The sequence below is a fragment of the Bos grunniens genome, chromosome 2, assembly GCF_055505025.1.
Source record: "Bos grunniens cultivar Pamir isolate PY7600 chromosome 2, Bosgru_T2T1.0, whole genome shotgun sequence".
Lineage (NCBI taxonomy): Eukaryota > Metazoa > Chordata > Mammalia > Artiodactyla > Bovidae > Bos > Bos grunniens.
In genome coordinates this window covers 4,103,807-4,123,941 of record NC_141166.1, presented here as the reverse complement: position 1 = coordinate 4,123,941, position 20,135 = coordinate 4,103,807, and the positions used below count along the sequence as shown (strand labels likewise).

The window sequence follows — 20,135 nt, the reverse complement described above, 5'->3', positions numbered from 1 at the left end:
CTTACTGTGTCACCGTAGCAACCACAGGACATGATGTATCATTTGTTTGGCTGTCCATCTCCCTTCCCCCACAAACTAGACTGTCAGCTCCATGACTTGTTGGAGACACTTTGGTTCTTTCCTCACTGTCTCTACCCTCACTGTCTCTACAATGCCTAGAACCCTGCCAGCTACTCAGTAAATTCGGGCTGAATTAGTTAATGGGGGATGAAAAGACCCTTCCTTCCAGCACAACTCCCTAAGCATTCCCGTGGGAGGAGCTGACAGATATCTTGGCTGAACCGGGTCTTGCTTGTGGCATGCGGGATCTTTAGTTGCAGCATGCGAACTCTCAGTTGTGGCCATGTGGGATCCAGTTCCCTGACCGGGGATCAAACCCGGGCTCCCCCTGCACTGGGAGTGTGGAGTTTCAGCCCCCGGAACACCAGGCACTTCCCAGCCCCAGCAGAGGTATCTTTTACTGAGAATGAGAGCAGCTAACGTTTACTGAGCTTGTCCTGTGTGCCAGGCAGCATTCAAAGCACTTCACCTGCATATGCTCGTTTTGTTCTCATGACAACCCTTGTAGGAACCATAACAATCCTCATTTTAAGAGGAGGAAAGTAAATTTTTCAACAGCAAACCTCCAGTGCCTACACCAGAGAGACAAATGTACTTTCTCTACGTTTCCTTCCTGTACCCTGGATTCTGGGTCAGGTCCCATGTGCTGCTCATTGCTGGGGTGAGGAGGAAACTGGGGTCAGGGGTGAGCACCGCGCAAAGCTGTAACTGCTCCAATGTCTGCAGTCAAGAGCGTTTGACACAGGGTCTCTCTTGAACTACACACAGGGCAAGGCTGTTGGGCAGAGTGGTGCCTGGAACCATAAAGCCAGTCTGGCTAAAAGAGACACTGAGCCCAGGAGGGCTGGCTGGAGGTTTTCTGTCCATGTTCGCGTCCATGTAGTTATTAATTCTGCAACTGATAAGGCTCGTGTGCTCAGAGATAAACCTCCCATGTGCACACCCATTTGACCCTCACAGTGGCCTCACAGGAAAGGAGAGCTGCTATTCTTTGTCCTGAGTGGCCAGTGAGATGAGGAGACACAAGCCTAGAACATTCCACAAGATGCATGAGTCACAGGCTTCTTGGAAGCTGGTCTCTGACCCTGATCGGTGCCTTTCCCGTTCACAGCACTGGGCTGTCTTCACCTGGAGTAACAGCGACAAGCTTGTGGCCGCAGTGACTCACCCTGGCTCACCACTACTGCTTCGGGGGCAGGAGAGAGATGGGCCCTAGGTGGCACAGCTTCTCCCTGTGGACAGAAGCTCCGTAACAGTGGGATGACGAAGGAGGCTGGGCCCTGCCCAGATAAAGAGATAAAAGACCATATATTCCTCATTCTCAAAGTCAAGAACTCCCTGACCACACATGCACAGAAAGGCTCCTTGGAGGTCAAAAAGGGAGGAGGGATCACCTCATAGTAAGTGATATCAAGTACTCATAAGCCTCTTCACGAGAATCCACCTTGGCTGAGAGACGAGCACTGACACATGGGGGGATCCTGAAAGTGAAAGCGATACTTGCTCAGTCAGGCCTAACCCCAGGGACGGTAGCCCGGTAGCCCGCCAGGTTCCTCGGTCCATGGGATTTCCCAGGCGAGAATTCTGGAAGGGGGTAGCCATTCCCTTCTCCAGGGGGTCTTCTCAATCCAAGGATGGAACCCACATCTCTCACATTGCAGGCAGATTCTTTACCATCCGAGCCACCAGCAAAGCCTCAGAGAGGATCCTGAAACACACCAAATACGGACTCAGAATCAGGCAAATCAAAATGATTGGCCAGAGAAAACCTGGAAAAAATGCCATAAAAGTAATTCAAACTACCACAAGGATGCAACTTAGCAACTCTGAGTACTGTACTCTTGTTTTCCTCCTAATGAACACCTCACTTGTTTAACTACTTTCTGTCTTTGTGGGAATTCTTTTCTGCACAGCCAAAGGGCCAGGGCCTGGTCACTGGCCACTGGCTGACCTAGTGGCCAGGATCTGGTGCTCTCACTACAGGAACCTGGCCTCAGTCTCTGCTCTGGGAACCCAAGCTCCACTCCAAGCCACTGCAGGCCGAGACCACCTGAGATCACTGTGGCTTCTGCACAACCTTGACCTGAGCCTCAGTTTCCTTTCCTATAGAATACATGTGATGAGAATTCACAGGATTGCTAGAGGAATGCGGTCCATTTACACGTTTATGGACTCCAAAATCACTGCAGATGGTGATTGCGGCCATGAAATTAAAAGACGCATACTCCTTGGAAGGAAAGTTATGACCAACCTAGACAGCATATTAAAAAGCAGAGACATTACTTTGCCGACAAAGGTCCGTCTAGTCAAGGCTATGGTTTTTCCAGTGGCCATGGATGGATGTGAGAGTTGGACTGTGAAGAAGGCTGAGCGCCAAAGAATTGATGCTTTTGAACTGTGGTGTTGGAGAAGACTCTTGAGATTCCCTTGGACTGCAAGGAGATCCAACCAGTCCACCCTAAAGGAGATCAGTCCTGGGTGTTCTTTGGAAGGACTGATGTTGAGGCTGAAACTCCAATACTTTGGCCACCTGATGCAAAAAACTGACTCACTGGAAAAGACTCTGATGCTGGGAAAGATTGAGGGCAGGAGGAGAAGGGGATGACAGAGGATGAGATGGTTGGATGGCATCATCGACTTGATGCACATGGGTTTGGGTAGACTCCGGGAGTCGGTGATGGACAGGGAGGCCTGGTGTGCTGCGGTTCATGGGGTCGCAGAGTCAGACATGACTGAGTGACTGAACTGCACTGAACTGAACACATTCATTATATCATTCTGAACCAAGTACTGGGTTCAGAATCATTCTCAGTCCCTGGGGCTGGGCACACGGCAGAGGACTGACTCTCCTGGCTTTTAAACTCTAGTGGGGACCGCAGGCAATAAACAGAAACGGGAAGATAAACCAGAACAATTTCACAGAGTGAGAAGCACTACAATTGACACAGAACAGGATGCGAAGCCTGGAGTGGGATTCCCCAGGCACTTAAACAGTACCTGGCACACCGTAGGTGTTCAGAACTATTTTTTCTCTGACTGGACATGCTGGGTGGATGGGGAAGACTCACAGATGCCACCCTAGGGTGGTGGCGGGGAGGGCGGGGGAGGAGGGGTGGGCGAGGTGGGGCACCGGCAGGGAGAGCCAGGGTTGCAGCACCAGGCAGTTCAGTTCAGTCGCTCAGTCATGTCCAACTCTTTGCGACCCCATGGACTGCAGCACGCCAGGCCTCCCTGTCCATCACCAACTCCCGGAGCTTGCTCAAACTCATGTCCATCGAGTCGGTGATGCCATCCAACCATCTCATTCTCTGTCGTCCCCTTCTCCTCCCGCCTGCAGTCTTTGCAGCGCCAGGCAGGGGAAACCTCAAAGGCAAAGAAACGGAAGGGAAACTTGACGGCATGGATAGATCTCAACGCTCTGTGAACTTCACGGGGCTGCCTACCTAGGCGGGAAGGCTGTGTCTGTGGCCTGCTCTTTGATTTCACATCATTTGCTTTTGACGATTTCCCCCGGATGGTCGCGCGGCTCTCGGCGTTGGGGGACCGAGTCCGGCGAGCACTTTCCGCAGAGCCGAACCCGCGAGGGCGCCGCGCGGCGTCCCGGAGGGCGCACGGGCCCACGAAGCGAGTTTCGCGCGGGGCTGCCGGGCCCCTGCCTGAGCCGGGCACCCCGGGACACGCTCCGGGGCCCGGAGCCCGGAAGCACCGGGAGCGCGCGGGGCGGGGCGCTGGGCGGCGGGCCCCGCCGGACCCGCGCGCGGGGCGGGGCCGGAGCAGCCCGGCGCCCTGGCCTCCGGCGCGCCGCCACCGTCAGGTAAGGGGCGCGCGCCCCGCCGCGGGAGCCCCCGCCCCGCGCCGCCCGGCCCGCGGGCCCGTTGCCCCCTCCCCCGGCCCCGGGTGCCAAGTGCGCGGCGGCGGCCCGGCGCCGACCGGCCCGGAGTCGAGGCCGCCGGGCGGCTTCTTGCTTTCCGTCCGAGCCGGAAGTGCGCTTAGAGCCACACGCCCTGGCCGCAGATGGGGAAACTGAGGCCGGGCCTCCCCTGGTAAATGAGGACTCTGGTCCGGGCCAGGGAGGGGACGGTGCTTGCCCAACCCAAGGTTACCCGGGGTCGCCGGGCTTCCCCGTGGCTCACGGGGCCCCTCGGGCGCTCCTCACCCCGTCTTCTTTGGCCCCTGTAGCCCTCTGAGCTCTCAGGAGACACTTAAACTGGGAGGGAGGAGAAGGTGTTGGGAATAACCTCTGGAGAAAAGGCCCCAGGGTCACAGGGAGCCCAGGTGGCCGCCTCCTGACTCCTATTGTTAGAGGAAGGATGAATTTCTGCTACCGATTTACTAACTTTGGGGGGGGATTTTACACCTGGGTAAGCTGAGGCTCAGAGAGAGGAGGGAACTTCCCCAAGACCACTCGGCTGGGAAGGAGGTCAGAATAAGAACCTGGATTCTCCGACTCCAGAGCCTGACCCAGCACCTGGCACAGAGGAGGGCTACACACACACACACAGACACACACACACAGACACACACACAGACACACACACACACAGACACACACACACAGACACACACAGACACACACACAGACACACACACACAGACACACACACACACAGACACACACACACAGACACAGACACACACACACACACACCCCCCCTCTCCAGTCTCCTCTCTGCCCTGCTCAGGGTGGCGCAGGAAGGCAGGACCACAGCGCAGCTAGACTCCAGGCCTTGGTCTGGACACCACTGCCTAACGCTGCGTAGGAGTCAACAGTGAGTTCTCTGTTCACTAACTCAGCGTTCATTTCAGGGCAGAAACATAAAGCCCTTTAAGCTTTGGGGGCGTCTACCAAATACTTATTGAACGCCTACTGTGTGCTGTTTAGGCACCGAGAATACAGCAGTCATCGAGACAAGAGCTGCGGGGAGGTTGGGGGGGGTGGGGGGGGTGCGGGTGAGCAGTAGCTGGGTGGGGTACATTGCAATTGCAGAGAGTGGAGTAAACCCTGCCCTTCAGCCTGAGCGGGAGGAGGGATGAGGAGGAGCACTGGAATCTTCTCCCCCTGAAGTCGGAGAAGAGGGCAGGAAGGGATGAAAGCTCACAGCTCCAAGTCCTACCGGGCCTTGTTTGGGATGTTTTGCCAGCCTGAGCTCCCCCAACCCCACCCCCAGGGATTTGGGGAGGACGGGCTGGGTGGGTAGAGGGCGTCCCTGAACTGACCTTAGAGTCTGGAAAGCTAGCTGTGTAATCTCGAGTGCGTCATTCTACCTCTTGGCCTCTTTTCTCGTCATAAGGTGGGAGTCACGATACTTCACAGCGTTGGTGGTGCTGTGCTGAAAGGCTTCGGAAATCGGAAGCAGGGTCCAGGCTGTGGCTCACATCAGAGGCCTTGCCGACTCAGGCGTGAGCCAGGTTGTAGTGTTTATTTAGAGGCTCTAGTGACCCTGTCAGAGAAGGCAATGGCACCCCACTCCAGTACTCTTGCCTGGCAAATCCCATGGACGGAGGAGCCTGGTAGGCTGCAGTCCACGAGGTTGCGAAGAGTTGGACACGACTGAGCAGCTTCACTTTCACTTTTCACTTTCATGCATTGGAGAAGGAAATGGCAACCCACTCCAGCGTTCTTGCCTGGAGAATCCCAGGGACAGGGGAGCCTGGTGGGCTGCCGTCTATGGGGTCACACAGAGTCGGACACGACTGAAGCGACTTAGCAGCAGCAGCAGCAGTGACCCTGTGGATAACCCGTGAGTGCTCTCCGTAAAGAAATATAAGAGGCAGAGGGAGGCTGAAGGCTGGGAGCCTGAGCTTCCCTGCTCTGCTGTCTCAGAAAATAGAGCGTGTGTCGCAGTCCGCGTTTCAGCTCTCAGAACCCTTGCGGTCACATGTACTGCATCACACAGAGGTGGCTCAGGCCGTCAGTCCACAGCTCCCGGAGTCATCCTGAACAAGCTAAGTGACCTGTCTGTGCCTCGGTTGCCTCACCTGTAAAATACCTGTCCCCAGGGTTGTCACGGGGACAGAAGAGGCCAAAGCCACAAAGGGCCCTGTGTAGAGCTGCCACTCTGGGAGCCTTTCCAAGACCTGGGAGTGGTTGGATGGCACAGTTGGCTGCCTTGGTTGCCGTGGCCGAGCATGTACCAGAATGGCACCGTTTAGACACTGGGGTACAGCGGTCAACAAGACGCATGCTGCCCTGGTTGGGGTGGTGGGGAGGGAGGTTCATCAACGTCACAGCCTGGAGAGTTTCTCATGAGCCTGAAATCATCTTTCCCTGCACTAGTACCACGAGGCTGCAAGTGGCTGGATCAGCCTCCCGGGCCCTCACGTGGGACCTGAGAAATGTCATTAGGTGGTTTATCCTCACTCTGTCCTTTATGACCTGATGGTTTTGTGACCATTGCTGTACATTTTAAACTGCGGCAGCAGATGAAATGGGGGAGGGGGGCCCTCGCTGCCTTGAATATGTTACAACGAGCAGAAGGGGACTAGAAAGGGTATCGAACCCACTTGCCACTTTGCCACCCTCCTCTTGACGGCCAGACCCATCCGATTGTACCACCCTCTGCTCAAAACCCTTCTGTGGCTTCCTACTTTCTTAGGGTAAAGAACAAAAACCTCAGCATGGCCCTTAGAGTCCTGCTACCCGGGCCCCACCTACACCTGGCCTCCTCCTCCAGCTGTGTCTCAGACCACTTTATCAGTAGCCCTCTGTGCTGAAGCACGCTGCTGCCTGCTGCCTCAGGGCCTTTGCATGGGCTCTTCTAGACTGCTTCTCCTCCCTCAGCTCCCTTTTTCCAGGGTAACAACTCATCTGTCAGATCTGATCCCAACCTCGACTGGCATTCCAAGTTCCCCAGGCCACAGGACTTCCCCAGGTATGTGGGACGTTTTTGTCAAAGTGTAATTATACTTGCGTATAATTGTGTAAGATATCACTGGGATTAATCTCAGCTTCCACCCGGTCACACACCCCCACCTCCAACTGTAACCCTCATGATTTCTGGGACTGCTCGGAGTTTGCTCTGAGATGCTCAGTAATGAAATCTCTTTGGGAGCAGCTCTTGAGTGCACCTGTGGACTTGCTTTATCTAAAATTCTATTGTCCTTCATCAAAAAAGAAAAATTGCACACGTCACTTCTTAGCTGTGAGGGTAGGTGTTCATTCCTTCTTTCACCTGCTCTGCCAGGCACTGTTCTAGGAGACATCAGGGAACGTGACACAGTAGCCACTGCCCTCATGGAGCTTTCTCTAATGAGGGAGACAGACCACAGATAGACAAACCTATCCTCACTGCCAGGTGGTGGCACACTGGATTACGAAAAGCCACACCAGGCAGTGGTGGCACCCGATATCTTACACCTGCGTAAGGAGGTGCTCTGCTGAGGAGGTGGGAAAGCACAGGTGTCCTGGGCATCACCCACTGCTCCCCCCCCATCCTGCTTGGGGAGACAGGCACGTAGGCAACCAGCCTTCATGCCCGAGAGGAGGTGAGGCCCTCCAGAGAAAGCATATGCAGCGCTTCAGAGGTGGCAGGCTGGACAAATCCAAGAAGCCTCACGGCAGCCCCTGAGGCCCCTTAGTAAAACGGAGCTGGATTGGGGTCTCAAGTCACGTGCACCTGGGGAGGTGGGTATCCTGGTCCTGCCATTTGCCACCGGTGTGGCCCTCCCCTCTATGAGCCTCAGTTTTCTCATCTGTAAGATGGGGACAGTGTTAGTCTCTTCCTCGCAAGGTAGTGGTGAGGCTGAGCTGGGATCAGGAGAGTAAGTCTGCCGGAGCTCTTCACTGACTTTTCATTTTAATTTATGCTTGCACCGGGTCTTCATCACCGCCGGCGGGCTCTCCCCGGTTGCAGCGCGCAGGGGCTGCTCCCCAGTTGTGTGTGGGCTTCTCGTTGCGGTGGCTTCTCTGGTTGCGGAGCACGGGCTCCAAGTGCACGGGCTTCAGTACTTGTGTGCGGGCTCAATAGCTGTGGCACACAGGCTCAGTTGCTCCTCAGGGTGTGGGATCTTCCTGGACAAGGGTCAGACCTGTGTCTCCTGCGTTGGCAGGTGGACTCCCAACCACCAGACCACCAGGGAAGTCCCTGATTTTATTTGTAAGCTGTGGTTTTGAAGAAGGGGGCTCCTCTGGTAGCTCAGATGGTAAAGAATCTGCCTGCAATGCTGGAGACCCGGGTTTGACCCCTGGGTGGGGAATATCCCCTGGAAGAGGGCATGGCAACCCACTCCTGTATTCCTGCCTGAAGAATTCCGTGGACAGGGGAGCCTGGTAGGCTACAGTCCATGGGGTCACAAAGAGTCAGACACGAGTGAGCGACTAAGGTTTTCACTTTCACTTTGAAGAAGGGCATTATTTGGAGATGAGGATCCGCGCCAAGGAAAAAAAACAGCTTGAGCTGCGTCCCGAGGTGGGAAACCCAGTGTAGGCTGAAAGGAGCAGCGGCTCAGCTTGGGGGAAAGCTGGCTAGAAGGGGAGTGGGGAAAATAAAGTTGAAAAGTGGGGTCGTTACTGAACCAAACTTGCGTCTGTTCACTTGCACAGACCAATCTACTGTCAATCTGCTGAGACCTGTTGTGGTGAAGGAAGAAGTGCAGTATTTATTATGCAGGGGCAGATCAGGAGATCAGGGCTGCTGCTGCTACTGCTAAGTCGCTTCAGTCGTGTCCAACTCTGTGCGACCCCATGGACGGCAGCCCACCAGGCTCCCCCATCCCTGGGATTCTCCAGGCAAGAACACTGGAGTGGGTTGCCATTTAAAAAAACCCAAACTCCCTGATGGGTTTCAGGGAAGCGTTCTGTTTTTGTTTCGATGCATAGTTGATCGACAGTGTTGTTAGTTGCTGGTGTATAGCAAAGTGATTCAGTCATACGTTTATATACATAATTCTTTTTCACATTCCTTTCCATTATGGCTTGCTGCAGGATATTGAATGTAGTTCCCTGTTTTATACAGTCGGACCTTGTTTATCTACGTCTGTGAGTCTTTGTGTTTCATAGAGAATTTCACTTGTGTCATATTTCAGATTCTACATACAAGTGATGTCATATAGTATTTGTCTTTCTCTGGCTGACTGGCTTCACCTCGTACGGCAGTCTCTAGGCTTTCCACGTTGCTGTGAATGGCGTTATTTCATTCTTTTTATGGCTCAGTAGCATTCCATTGTATATATTTAACGCAGCTTCTTTATCGATTCATCTGTTGTGGGGCATTTAGGTTGCTTCCTTGTCTAGGCTATTGTAAACAGTGCTGATATAGCATTGGGATGCATGTATCTTTTGAAATCATAGCTTATTCTGGATACACACCTGTGAATGACATTGCTGGATCATATGGCAACTCTATTTGTGGCTTTAAGGAACCTCCATACGGTTTTCCATAATGGCCGCGTCGGTTTACAGGGAAGCGTTTTCTTTTTCAGGGAAGCAGTTTTAAAGACCAGCTGACGGCGGGGTGGGGAGTCACAGGGTGCGTGATCAGCTTGTGCACAAGTCTCTGACTGGTTGATGGTGAGGTAACAGGGTGGTATCACAGGAGTTAGCATTAGCAATCCTCAGGCTCCAGGAGGTCTGGGGGCTGTGTTCTCGTGGTCATGGAGTAATTGCATCCTTCCATTTGATAGTGGTTTTATCATCTGTAAAACAACTCAGGGACTGTGTATCAGACACTGTTATCTAAGGACTTCAGGGAAGAACTAAAGATTCTTTGACTGCCATATGACTGTTTAAATTGTTACCGGTTCTCCTGGCCAAACTGCTGCTTTTGTCATGACGCAGTCCTTTCAATCATTAATTCTTGGCTCCAGGGAGGCCTGGAAGACTATACCTTTTCCATAAACAATTGGCAGGCAGAGGACATGGGGGAGAGGGTCTGTCACATAAAGGCCCCCCTAGGTCCTGCTCGGTTCAAGATGGAGCTAGTGAGATTCTAATTTGGCAGTTTTCAGATTGTATTTGAAGTCTTTTGGGCAACCTCGGTGTATAAAGTAGACCAAAGAGGAGCAGTGTAGGCCCTCCTTGAGCTAAGACCCAGGTGCTCATTGAAATCCCACATCACTTATGCAGTGGCCTTTCCATTTATTTGTCAGGGCCTCTTTCTCCATCCATGAAACAGAGATAATAGCACCGACCTTATAGAATCGTTGGGAGGAAATGAGATGGAAAAGAGTGGCATATGGCTAATATTTACGAAGTACTAATATTTATAATTTTTTAATTTAAAAAATTAATTGTGATGGAATACACAGAACATAAAATTCACCATCCTAACCATTTTTAGCTGTGCAGTTCAGTACCATTACGTATAATCACGTTCTTCTGCAATCAATCTCCAGACCATTTCAATTTGCTAATCTGAAACTCTGTACCCACTAAACAACAACTTCCCCACCCCCTCCCCAACCCCTGGCGACCCCTACTTTACATTCTATCTCTACGTGTTGGTTACTCTAAATAGCTCATATAAATGGAGCTATACAGTGTTTGTCTTTCTGGGACTAGTCGATTTCATTCAGCATAATGTCCTTGCAAGGGTTATCCATGTTGCAGCGTGTTAGAACTTCCTTCTTTTAAGGCTGAAAAATGTTCCATTGTATGTATATAACACATTTTGTTTATCCTTTCATCCACCAATGGCCACTTGGCTTGCCTCCCCCTTTTTTTGTTGTTGTTCAGTCACTGAGTCATGTCTGACTCTTTGAGACCCCATGGACTGTATCATGCCAGGTACCTCTGTCCTTCAGTATCTCCAGGAGTTTGCTCAAATTCTTGTCCATTGAGTTGGTGATGCCATCCAACCATCTCACCCTCCGTTGCCCCCTTCTCCTCCTGCCTTTAATCTTTCCCAGCATCAGGGTCTTCTCCAGTGAGTTAGCTCTTTGCATCAGGTGGCCAGAGTATTGGAATTTTAGCTTCAGCATCAGTCCTTCCAATGAATATTCAGGGTTGATTTCTTTAGGATTGGCTGGTCTGATCTCCTTGCAGTCCAAGAGACTCTCAAGAGTCTTCTCCAGCACCACAGTTTGAAAGCAGCAATTCTTTGTGCTCAGCCTTCTTTATGGTCCGACTGTCACATCCATGAGTGGAAAAACCACGGCTCTGACTATACTGATTTTTGTCAGCAAAGTGATGTCTCTGCTTTCTAATACATTGTCTAGGTTTGTCAAAGCTTTCTTTCCAAGGAACAGGAGTCTTTTAATATCATGGCTGCAATCGCCGTCCATAGTGATTCTGGGGCTCAGGAAAATAAAATCTGTCACTGCTTCCACTTTTTCCCCTTCTATTTATGATGAAATAATGGGACCAGATGCTGTGATCTTAGGTTTTTTAATCTTGAGTTTCAAACCAGCTTTTTCACTCTCCTCTTTAGTTCCTCTAAAGCCTCTTTAGTTCTTCTTTGCTTTCTGCCATTAGAGTGGTATCATCTGCATATCTAAGGTTGCTCTTTCTCCTGGCAGTCTTGATTCCATCCAGCTTGTGCTTCATCCAGCCTGGCATTTTGCCGGATGTACTCTGCTCCACCTTTTAACTGTTGTGAAAAATGCTGCTGTGAATATGGGTGTGCAAATACCTTTTTGAGACTGTGCTTTTGGTGCTTTTGGGTATGTAAGCAGAAGCGGCATTGTTAGATCATTGACTGTTACAATTTGAAGGTGGGCATGGATGGCTGCCTCCGTGTCTTCTCTTGCCCGTCAGAGTAGGAGAGGTCCCTGGGACCCTGTGGACCAATTTGAAAACCAGTCAGTCAAATGAACCATTGCAGACTTTGCCATTTCTCCCCCTTCCTTGCCAGGCAGATTTGCCGCTTAAATTATACTTTAGTTATCCCTAGTGGAAACCACCCTTCGTTCAGCAAATGTTTATCGGTTCCTACTATGTTCCGTGTGGGCAGAAGGAGATAGACAGTAAGCAGTAAACATAAACAAGGAAAGGGTATGGTGTGTCAGAGTGAGGCCTGCTTTGGCCCAGGCGGAGGAGCCAGTTGACAGGGATTGGGAGGAGAGGCTGGGGGTGCCATGGTTTCCCTGAGCTGTGAGATTTAAGCAAAGACCAGAAGGAGAGAAGGGAGTTGACCATGTGGTTACCTAGGGGAAGAGCATTTCCGGCAAAGGGAACAGCCCCTGCAAAGGCGGGAGCACGCCTGGTGGGACCCTCTGGCAGCCAAAAGGAGGGCGTGTCTGGAGCCAAATGAGTGGAGGACCCGGCAGGAGAAGGGCAGGGTGCACGTGGCCCGGCGGCCACTGTGAGGAGGCTCTGGGTGAGAAGGCAGTGGCTGGAGGTTTGGAGCAGGGAAGGGACGTGATCTGACTCTTGTTTGAGTGGAGCTTTCTAGATGCTGTGGGGTGGATAGCTAGGGGTAAGGGCGGAAAGAGGTGGGAGAGGAGGCTCCTGCCAGAGAGATGATGGCAGCTGTACTCTGCTGGGAGTCAGGGAAGAAGGGCGTGATGATAAATGAGGACAAAACACCCGAGAACCTGGGCGTCCACCCTTGAGCACACTGTTGCCTTCCCGCCCTGCCCCAGCACCCCGCCCCTCCTCCAGGCTCCCGAAGCCAGGGTGGGCTGGGAGCTTGCCCTCCATGCCAACTCCCTCTTTTTCTTTCCAGTCTGTGCTGGGATTGTCCAAAACCCTCCGGGTTCTTCTGTGTTGAAACTGCTGCCGGGACACCTCCTGAGATGGTGCAGTTACCACCGACCTCCAGCTTAACTTCCCCATAGAGGTATAAAATGAATGGGTTTGTCTCCTAAAATGCTGAGAGTGGGGAGTAAGCTGGGCCTGCCTAGGAGCCCCGCTTCTAGGACCATGTCAGGATTGTCTTGGGGGGTGTGTGTGTGTGTGTGTGTATGTGTGTGTGTGTGTCCGCGTTAAACTACAGTCTTCAGAATTTCTGGCTTAACAGCAGTGCTGTAGCTCTGTTTATTACAAAAAGATTTCTTTGGCCCAATGCTTTTCCTTCTCCTTGGGTCGTCAGCCTTCCTCTGACACTGTAGTTATCTCTGTAGTAATGGTTGTTTTTAAAACAGATGTATATATTATTCATTTATTTTTAATTTGGCTGCATGGGGTTTTAGTTGCAGCATGCAGGATCTTTTGTTGCAGCATGCAAATTCTTAGCTGTGGCATAGAACACTGGCTCTTAGTTCCCCAGTCCAGGATGGAACCTGGCCCCCCTGCGTTGGAAGTATGGAGTTTCAGCCACTGGACCACCGGGGAAACCCTACTGATGGTTATTTCACTGAAGTACTGCAGACTCATTTAAAAATTCACCTGTGGCCACTTAACTCTGGAAAAGAGGAAGAGAGAGAGAAAAAGAACATCACAGCCCAGATGCACCGGGCTCCCCTACCCCGCAATCCCCTCGCCAACACACACACACACACCAAAATTTAAAAAAAAAAAAAAAAAGGCCACAGTTGGCTCGCTTTTAAGAAAAACGAAAGAAGTTCATTCTTGCGTGACATCTTTTAAAGACTAGGTCCTGCAGAACTTCCCCATCCAGGGATTGAACGTGCGCCCCCAGCTGTGGAAGTGCAGTCCTAACCAGTGGACCACCAGGAAGTCGAAAGGCCTTGGAGTTTTAATGATGATTTAAAGGACTTTCAGGGCTTCCCTGGTGGCTCAGTGGTAAGGAATCCACCCGCCAGTGCCTGAGATTCAGGTTTGATCCCTGGGTCAGAAAGATCCCCCGGAGAAGGAAATGGCAACCCACTCCAGTATTCTTCCCTGGAGAATCCCATGGACGGAGGAGCCTGGCGGGTTACAGTCCGTGGGGTCGCAAAGAGTCAGACACGACTTAGCGACTAAATGACAACAACAGAGGACTTTCAGGGATGATGTTGACCACATCTGATTTTCTCCTCGGTGCTAACTTTGGGATTTTTGCCACTACAAGAAGGAATCCCACTGCATTGTTTATGGCATCCATCAAGAAATGTGGGTCGAGCACCTCCGTGGGTGCCTGTAGAACCCAGGACAGATGTTTGGGAATGACCAACTCCCCCTACTACTGACAAAAATAACCCAGCCTGTGTTTTCTTTGGTGACTGAGAATATGACCTGTAAGACAAAAGTCATGTTCCCGTTTCAGACTGGCCGCCTGCATCCCGCCTCTGGGCCATGAGTCCAGCCGTGGATCGGTGTCCCCCCAGGCACCTCCTGTGTGCGTGTCGTTTCCCTGAGCGGCGGGGCTCTCCTGGGGCAGAGGTGGACCTTTCTCAGCGTTCCTTGGGATCTTCGTGTCACCTGGGCAGGGACAAGATTCCCAGGGAGTCGGGACTACTCCCCGCATCAGTGATGTGCTGGACGGCCCTGTGCACGTGAGGTGGCCCCGGGCACAGAGGCACCTCCAGCCCTGACCAGCAGGGTCTTTTTCTCACCGCAGGAATCCAGCACCCTTTCGCCGTCTCTCTCAGAATCAGTCCAGCTTCTCAGACATACTTGAGACTCTCAGTTCAGCTTTGGACTGGATCCTGATCCCTATCCAGACCAAGGAGTGGAGGCCACTGAGGGCCAGTGTACACGGTCCAGGTGGCGCCCCCCGCCTCCAACCTCAGCCGCCACCACACTCCCGCGATTGAAAGAGTTTAGGGCCCACCCCATCCGACGGGCCAGTCTGTGGAGTTGGAACCCTGGGCTCCTCCATCCCACCATCACGGATGGCTGAGAGTTGCCCTTGTCCATCTTGTTGATTACAAGACCTGCTGGTCAAAGGAATGCGGCTTAATCGTGACTTCACCCACACTGGCTCAGCTGGGCCACATGAGGCCAGGGCTTTGTGAGATAAAGCACTCCCCTTCTAGTGATCAAAAACACAACAAATTTTAATTAAAAAGATTTTTTTAAATTATTAAAGCTCTAATAAAGACTTCCCTGATGGCCCAGTGGTAAAGAATCTACCTTGGATGCAAAGGACTTGGATTCAGTCCCCAGTCAGGACGACCTAGCATCCCACAAGCCACAGAGCGAGTAGGCCCACCTGCCACAGCCCATGTGCTCTGGCACCTCTGCCCCACAAGCAGAGAGTCCACACGCCACAGCGGAAGATCCTGTGTGCCGCGGCTAAGACCTGACTCAGCCAGATAAATGGGTAAATGTTCTTTTAAAAAAGCTCTAATAAGCTTGCGACAGAAAAATGTTAGAAATCCAGAAAAAAAAGAATAAAAACCAATTACTTGTAGGCCCACAGCCCTGCCACCGAATGAAAAGGATCATTAACTTTTTTTTAAAACTGGAGGATAGTTGCTTTACAATGTTATGTTGGCTTCTGCCATACAACAACTCGAATCAGCCGTAAGTATGTGTGTGTATATATATATCCCCTCCCTCTCAAGCCTCCCTCCCACCCCTCTAGGTCATCAGAGAGGGCCAGGCTGGGCTCCCTGTGTTACATAGCAGCTTCCCATTGGCTGTCTGTTTCACATATGGTAGTGTGTATGTTGGTAAAAAAGCAAGGTCTGATGCTGTAAAAAGCAATATTGCACAGGAACCTGGAATATCAGGTCCATGAATCAAGGCAAATTGGAAGTGGTCAAACAGGAGGTGGCAAGAGTGAACGTTGACATTCTAGGAATCAGCAAACTAAAATGGACTGGAATGGGTGAATTTAACTCAGATGACCATTATATCTTCTACTATGGGCAGGAATCCCTTAGAAGAAATGGAGTAGCCATCATGGTCAACAAAAGCGTCCGAAATGCAGTACTTGGATGCAGTCTCAAAAATGACAGAATGATCTCTGTTCGTTTCCAAGGCAAACCATTCAGCATTACGGTGATCCAGGCCTATTCCCCAACCAGTAATGCTGAAGAAGCTGAAGTTGAACGGTTCTATGAAGATCTACAAGACCTTTTAGAACTAACACCCAAAAAAGATGTCCTTTTCATTATACGGGACTGGAATGCAAAAGTAGGAAGTCCAGAAACACCTGGAGTAACAGGCAAATTTGGCCTTGGAGTATGGAATGAAGCAGGGCAAAGGCTAATAGAGTTTTGCCAAGAGAACGCACTGGTCATAGCAGACACCCTCTTCCAACAACACAAGAGAAGACTCTACACATGGACATCACCAGATGGTCAACACCGAAATCAGATTGATTATATTCTTTGCAGCCAAAGATGGAGAAGCTCTATACGGTCAGCAAAAACAAGACCAGGAGCTGACTGTGGCTCAGATCATGAACCCCTTATTGCCAAACTCAGACTTAAATTGAAGAAAGTATGGAAAACCACTAGACCATTCAGGTATGGCCTAAATCAAATCCCTTATGGTTATACAATGGAAGTGAGAAATAGATTTAAGGGCCTAGATCTGAGAGATAGAGTGCCTGATGAACTATGGACGGAGGTTTGTGACATTGTACAGGAGACAGGGATCAAGACCATCCCCATGGAAAAGAAATGCAAAAAAACAAAATGGCTGTCTGAGGAGGCCTTACAAATAGCTGTGAAAAGATGAGAAGCGAAAAACAAAGGAGGAAAGGAAAGATATTCTCATTTGAATGCAGGGTTCCAAAGAATAGCAAGGAGAGATAAGAAAGCCTCCCGCAGCGATCAATGCAAAGAAATAGAGGGAAACAGCAGAATGGGAAAGACTAGACATCTCTTCAAGAAAATTAGAGATACCAAGGGAACATTTCATGCAAAGATGGGCTCGATAAAGGACAGAAATGGTATGGACCTAACAGAAGCAGAAGATATTAAGAACAGGTGGCAAGAATACACAGAAGAACTGTACAAAAAAGATCTTCATGACCCAGATAATCACGATGGTGTGATCACTGACCTAGAGCCAGACATCCTGGAATGTGAAGTCAAGTGCGCCTTAGAAAGCATCACTACGAACAAAGCTAGTGGAGATGATGGAATTCCAGTTGAGCTATTTCAAATCCTGAAAGATGATGCTGTGAGAGTGCTGCACTCAATATGCCAGCAAATTTGGAAAACTCAGCAGTGGCCACAGGACTTGGAAAGGTCAGTTTTCATTCCAATCCCAAAGAAAGGCAATGCCAAAGAATGCTCAAACTACCGCACAATTGCACTCATCTCACACGCTAGTAAAGTAATGCTCAAAATTCTCCAAGCCAGGTTTCAGCAATATGTGAACCGTGAACTTCCAGATGTTCAAGCTGGATTTAGAAAAGACAGAGGAACCAGAGATCAAATTGCCAACATCTGCTGGATCATCAAAAAAGCAAGTGAGTTATAGAAAAACATCTATTTCTGCTTTATTGACTATGTCAAAGCCTTTGACTGTGTGGATCACAATAAACTGTGGAAAATTCTTAAAGAGATGGGAATATCAGACCATCTGACATGTCTCTTGAGAAACCTGTATGCAGGTCAGGAAGCAACAGTTAGAACTGGACATGGAACAATAGACTGGTTTCAAATAGGAAAAGGAGTACGTCAAGGCTGTATATTGTCACCCTGCTTATTTAACTTATATGCAGAGTACATCACGAGAAACGCTGGGCTGGAAGAAGCACAAGCTGGAATCAAGATTGCTGGGAGAAATAGCAATAAACTCAGATATGCAGATGACACCACCCTTATGGCAGAAAGTGAAGAGGAACTAAGAAGCCTCTTAATGGAAGTGAAAGAGGAGAGTGAAAAAGTTGGCTTAAACCTCAACATTCAGAAAACGAAGATCATGGCATCTGGTCCCATCACTTCATGGGAAATAGATGGGGAAACAGTGGCTGACTTTATTTTGGGGGGCTCAAAAATCACAGCAGATGGTGATTGCAGCCATGAAATTAAAAGATGTTTTCTGCTTAGAAGGAAAGTTATGACCAACCTAGATAGCATATTTAAAAGCAGAGACATTACTTTGCCAACAAAGGTCCGTCTAGTCAAGGTGATGGTTTTTCCAGTGGTCATGTATGGATGTGAGAGTTGGACGGTGAAGAAAGCTGAGCACCGAAGAATTGATGCTTTTGAACTGTGGTGTTGGAGAAGACTCTTGAGAGTCCCTTGGACTGCAAGAAGATCCAACCACTCCATCCTAAAGGAGATCAGTCCTGGGTGTTTATTGGGAGGACTGATGTTGAAGCTGAAACTCCAATCCTTTGGCCACCTCATGCAAAGAGTTGACTCATTGGAAAAGACTCTGATGCTGGGAGGGATTAGGGGCAGGAGGAGAAGGGGCCGGCAGAGGAAGAGATGGCTGGATGGCATCACTGACTTGATGGACATGGGTTTGGGTAGACTCTGGGAGTTGTTGATGGACAAAGAGGCCTGGTGTACTGCAATTTATGGGGTCGCAGAGTTGGACATGACTGAGCAACTGAACTGAACTGAACTGATGTTGGTAAAGAATCTGCCTGCAATGCAGGAGACCCCGGTTCGATTCCTGGGTCAGGAAGATCCACTGGAGAAGGGATAGGCCACCCACTCCTGCATTCTTGAGCTTCCCTTATGGCTCAGATGGTAAAGAATGTGCTTGCAAGGTGGGAGACCTGGGTTTGATCCCTGGGTTGGGAAGATCCCCTGGAGAAGAGATAGGCTGCCCACTCCAGGATTCTGGCCTGGAGAATGCCATGGACGGTTCAGAGCTGAACTCGACTCAGCGACTTTCACTTGCACATGGTAGTGTGTGCGTCAGGACCATTAGCGTTTGATGCATCGCCTTGTGGTCTGTGTGCTCTGTGATCGCCTTGTGGTCCTTATGCTCTGTGATCGCCTTGTGGTCCTTATGCTCTGTGATTGCCTTGTGGTCCGTATGCTCTGTGATCGCCTTGTGGTCCTTATGTTCTGTGATCGCCTTGTGGTCTGTGTGCTCTGTGCTCTGTGAGGCGTTTTTTAGAAACACAGCTGCATCGTATTGTGTATCCCGCGATGTACTGTTAACCACCTCCCTGGAAAAGAGATTCCCTTCGTCCGTGGCACTTGCCAGTTTCTGTGATGGAAATAACCCCTCTGTGGCCTGTTTCAGGCTCCCAGCATCACTGAACGCAGATCTGGGAGAGGTGCCAGTCTGAGCTGACATCAGCACACCATATTATGATTTAAAATCATAATCCATCAGGGACTTCCCTGGCAGTCCAGTGGTTAAGACCTCTACTTCCCATGCAGGGGGTGTGGGTTCGATCCCTGGCTGGGGAGCTAAGATTCCACATGCCTCCAGGCCAAAAAACCATAACATAAAACAGAAGCAGTATTGTAACAAATTCATAGACTTTAAAATGGTCCCCATCAAAAAAAAAAATTTAAAAAAAACTCTTCATTCTGATCTTATGGTCAATACACAGTCATTATTGAAAATTCATAAAATTTAAACGTAGAAAAGATTAAAATCATACAGAATCTGTAGCCACCAACCCCCACCCGCCCCACTCCACCCCAGCGTACAGACAGTCAGTGTCAGCCACCCTGCTGTAAGTCCAACCATCCCCTCCATGCAGGTCGAGACATGAAATAACTGTCTTAAGAGTTTAAAAGCAATACAGCTCTGTGGCACTGGGGAAATCCACAAGAGTCTCTGGTATCCCACCATCCAGAGATCCCCGTGATGACTGTTCTTCCAGGCATTTTACTTGTCTATCTTTTTAATATGGTTGGACTTGTGGCTTGAATCTCCTGGTTTACAGTCATACTACATGCTCGTGCCTCATAGGAAGGTAACATCCAGGGGAAGGATGTTACCGATGGTAATTGATTAAAAACCCTTTGGAGGGATAAGAGTCTGCACTTCCACTGCAGGGGCCTTGGGTTCGATTCCTGGTCTGGGAACTAAGGTTCTACAGGCCACAGGGCATGGCCAAAAAGAGACCTGAAGAGGCAGAAAGTATTCTGGCTCCTTGAACATAGAAAATGGCCTGTTAGGATGAAGCTCAGATTATTTGAAGTTTGGGTCGCTGAGCGTCTTTGGGCGTCCTTGGGCTGAGCGTTATTGGGTCGCTGAGCATCTTTTTGGTTCTTCAGAAACACCTTCTCTCCGCTCCCGCTGGGCTCTGGGGCGTCTCTGGGTAATTCAGGTGCTGGGCCCTTGTTCCATCTGCCTTCCTCATCTGATGCTCGAGGGGAGGGTGAGGAGTGCCTTTCCAGAGAGAATAACCAGGAAAATCTAGCTTTTGTTGACA

At 50.4% G+C, this 20,135-nt stretch overlaps 1 protein-coding gene and 1 long non-coding RNA gene across 14 annotated transcripts in view; one reads left to right on the top strand and one right to left on the bottom strand.

Moving 5' to 3' along the window:
* Window positions 1–1,349: 1,349 nt before the first annotated feature.
* LOC147377286 (uncharacterized) lies at window positions 1,350–3,744 on the bottom strand. Its single transcript, XR_015136550.1, has 2 exons — window positions 3,504–3,744; window positions 1,350–1,768 (listed from the first exon to the last, which is right to left on the bottom strand). It is a non-coding gene; the product is annotated as an uncharacterized LOC147377286 (long non-coding RNA).
* Window positions 3,745–3,830: 86 nt separating this feature from the next.
* TMCO4 (transmembrane and coiled-coil domains 4) overlaps window positions 3,831–20,135 on the top strand; it is a 106,908-nt gene continuing 90,603 nt past the window's right edge. For 6 of the 13 annotated variants that reach the window (XM_086325751.1, XM_086325804.1, XM_086325793.1 and 3 more), the window contains exons 1-2: window positions 3,831–3,874; window positions 12,663–12,776. The gene's annotated coding sequence lies outside the window, so the exon portion shown is untranslated. Of the gene's footprint in view, window positions 4,104–4,600; window positions 4,830–6,496; window positions 6,933–12,662; window positions 12,777–20,135 lie in introns of those variants that run through there. The other 7 variants (XM_086325822.1, XM_086325813.1, XM_086325748.1 and 4 more) reach the window with 4 other exon arrangements.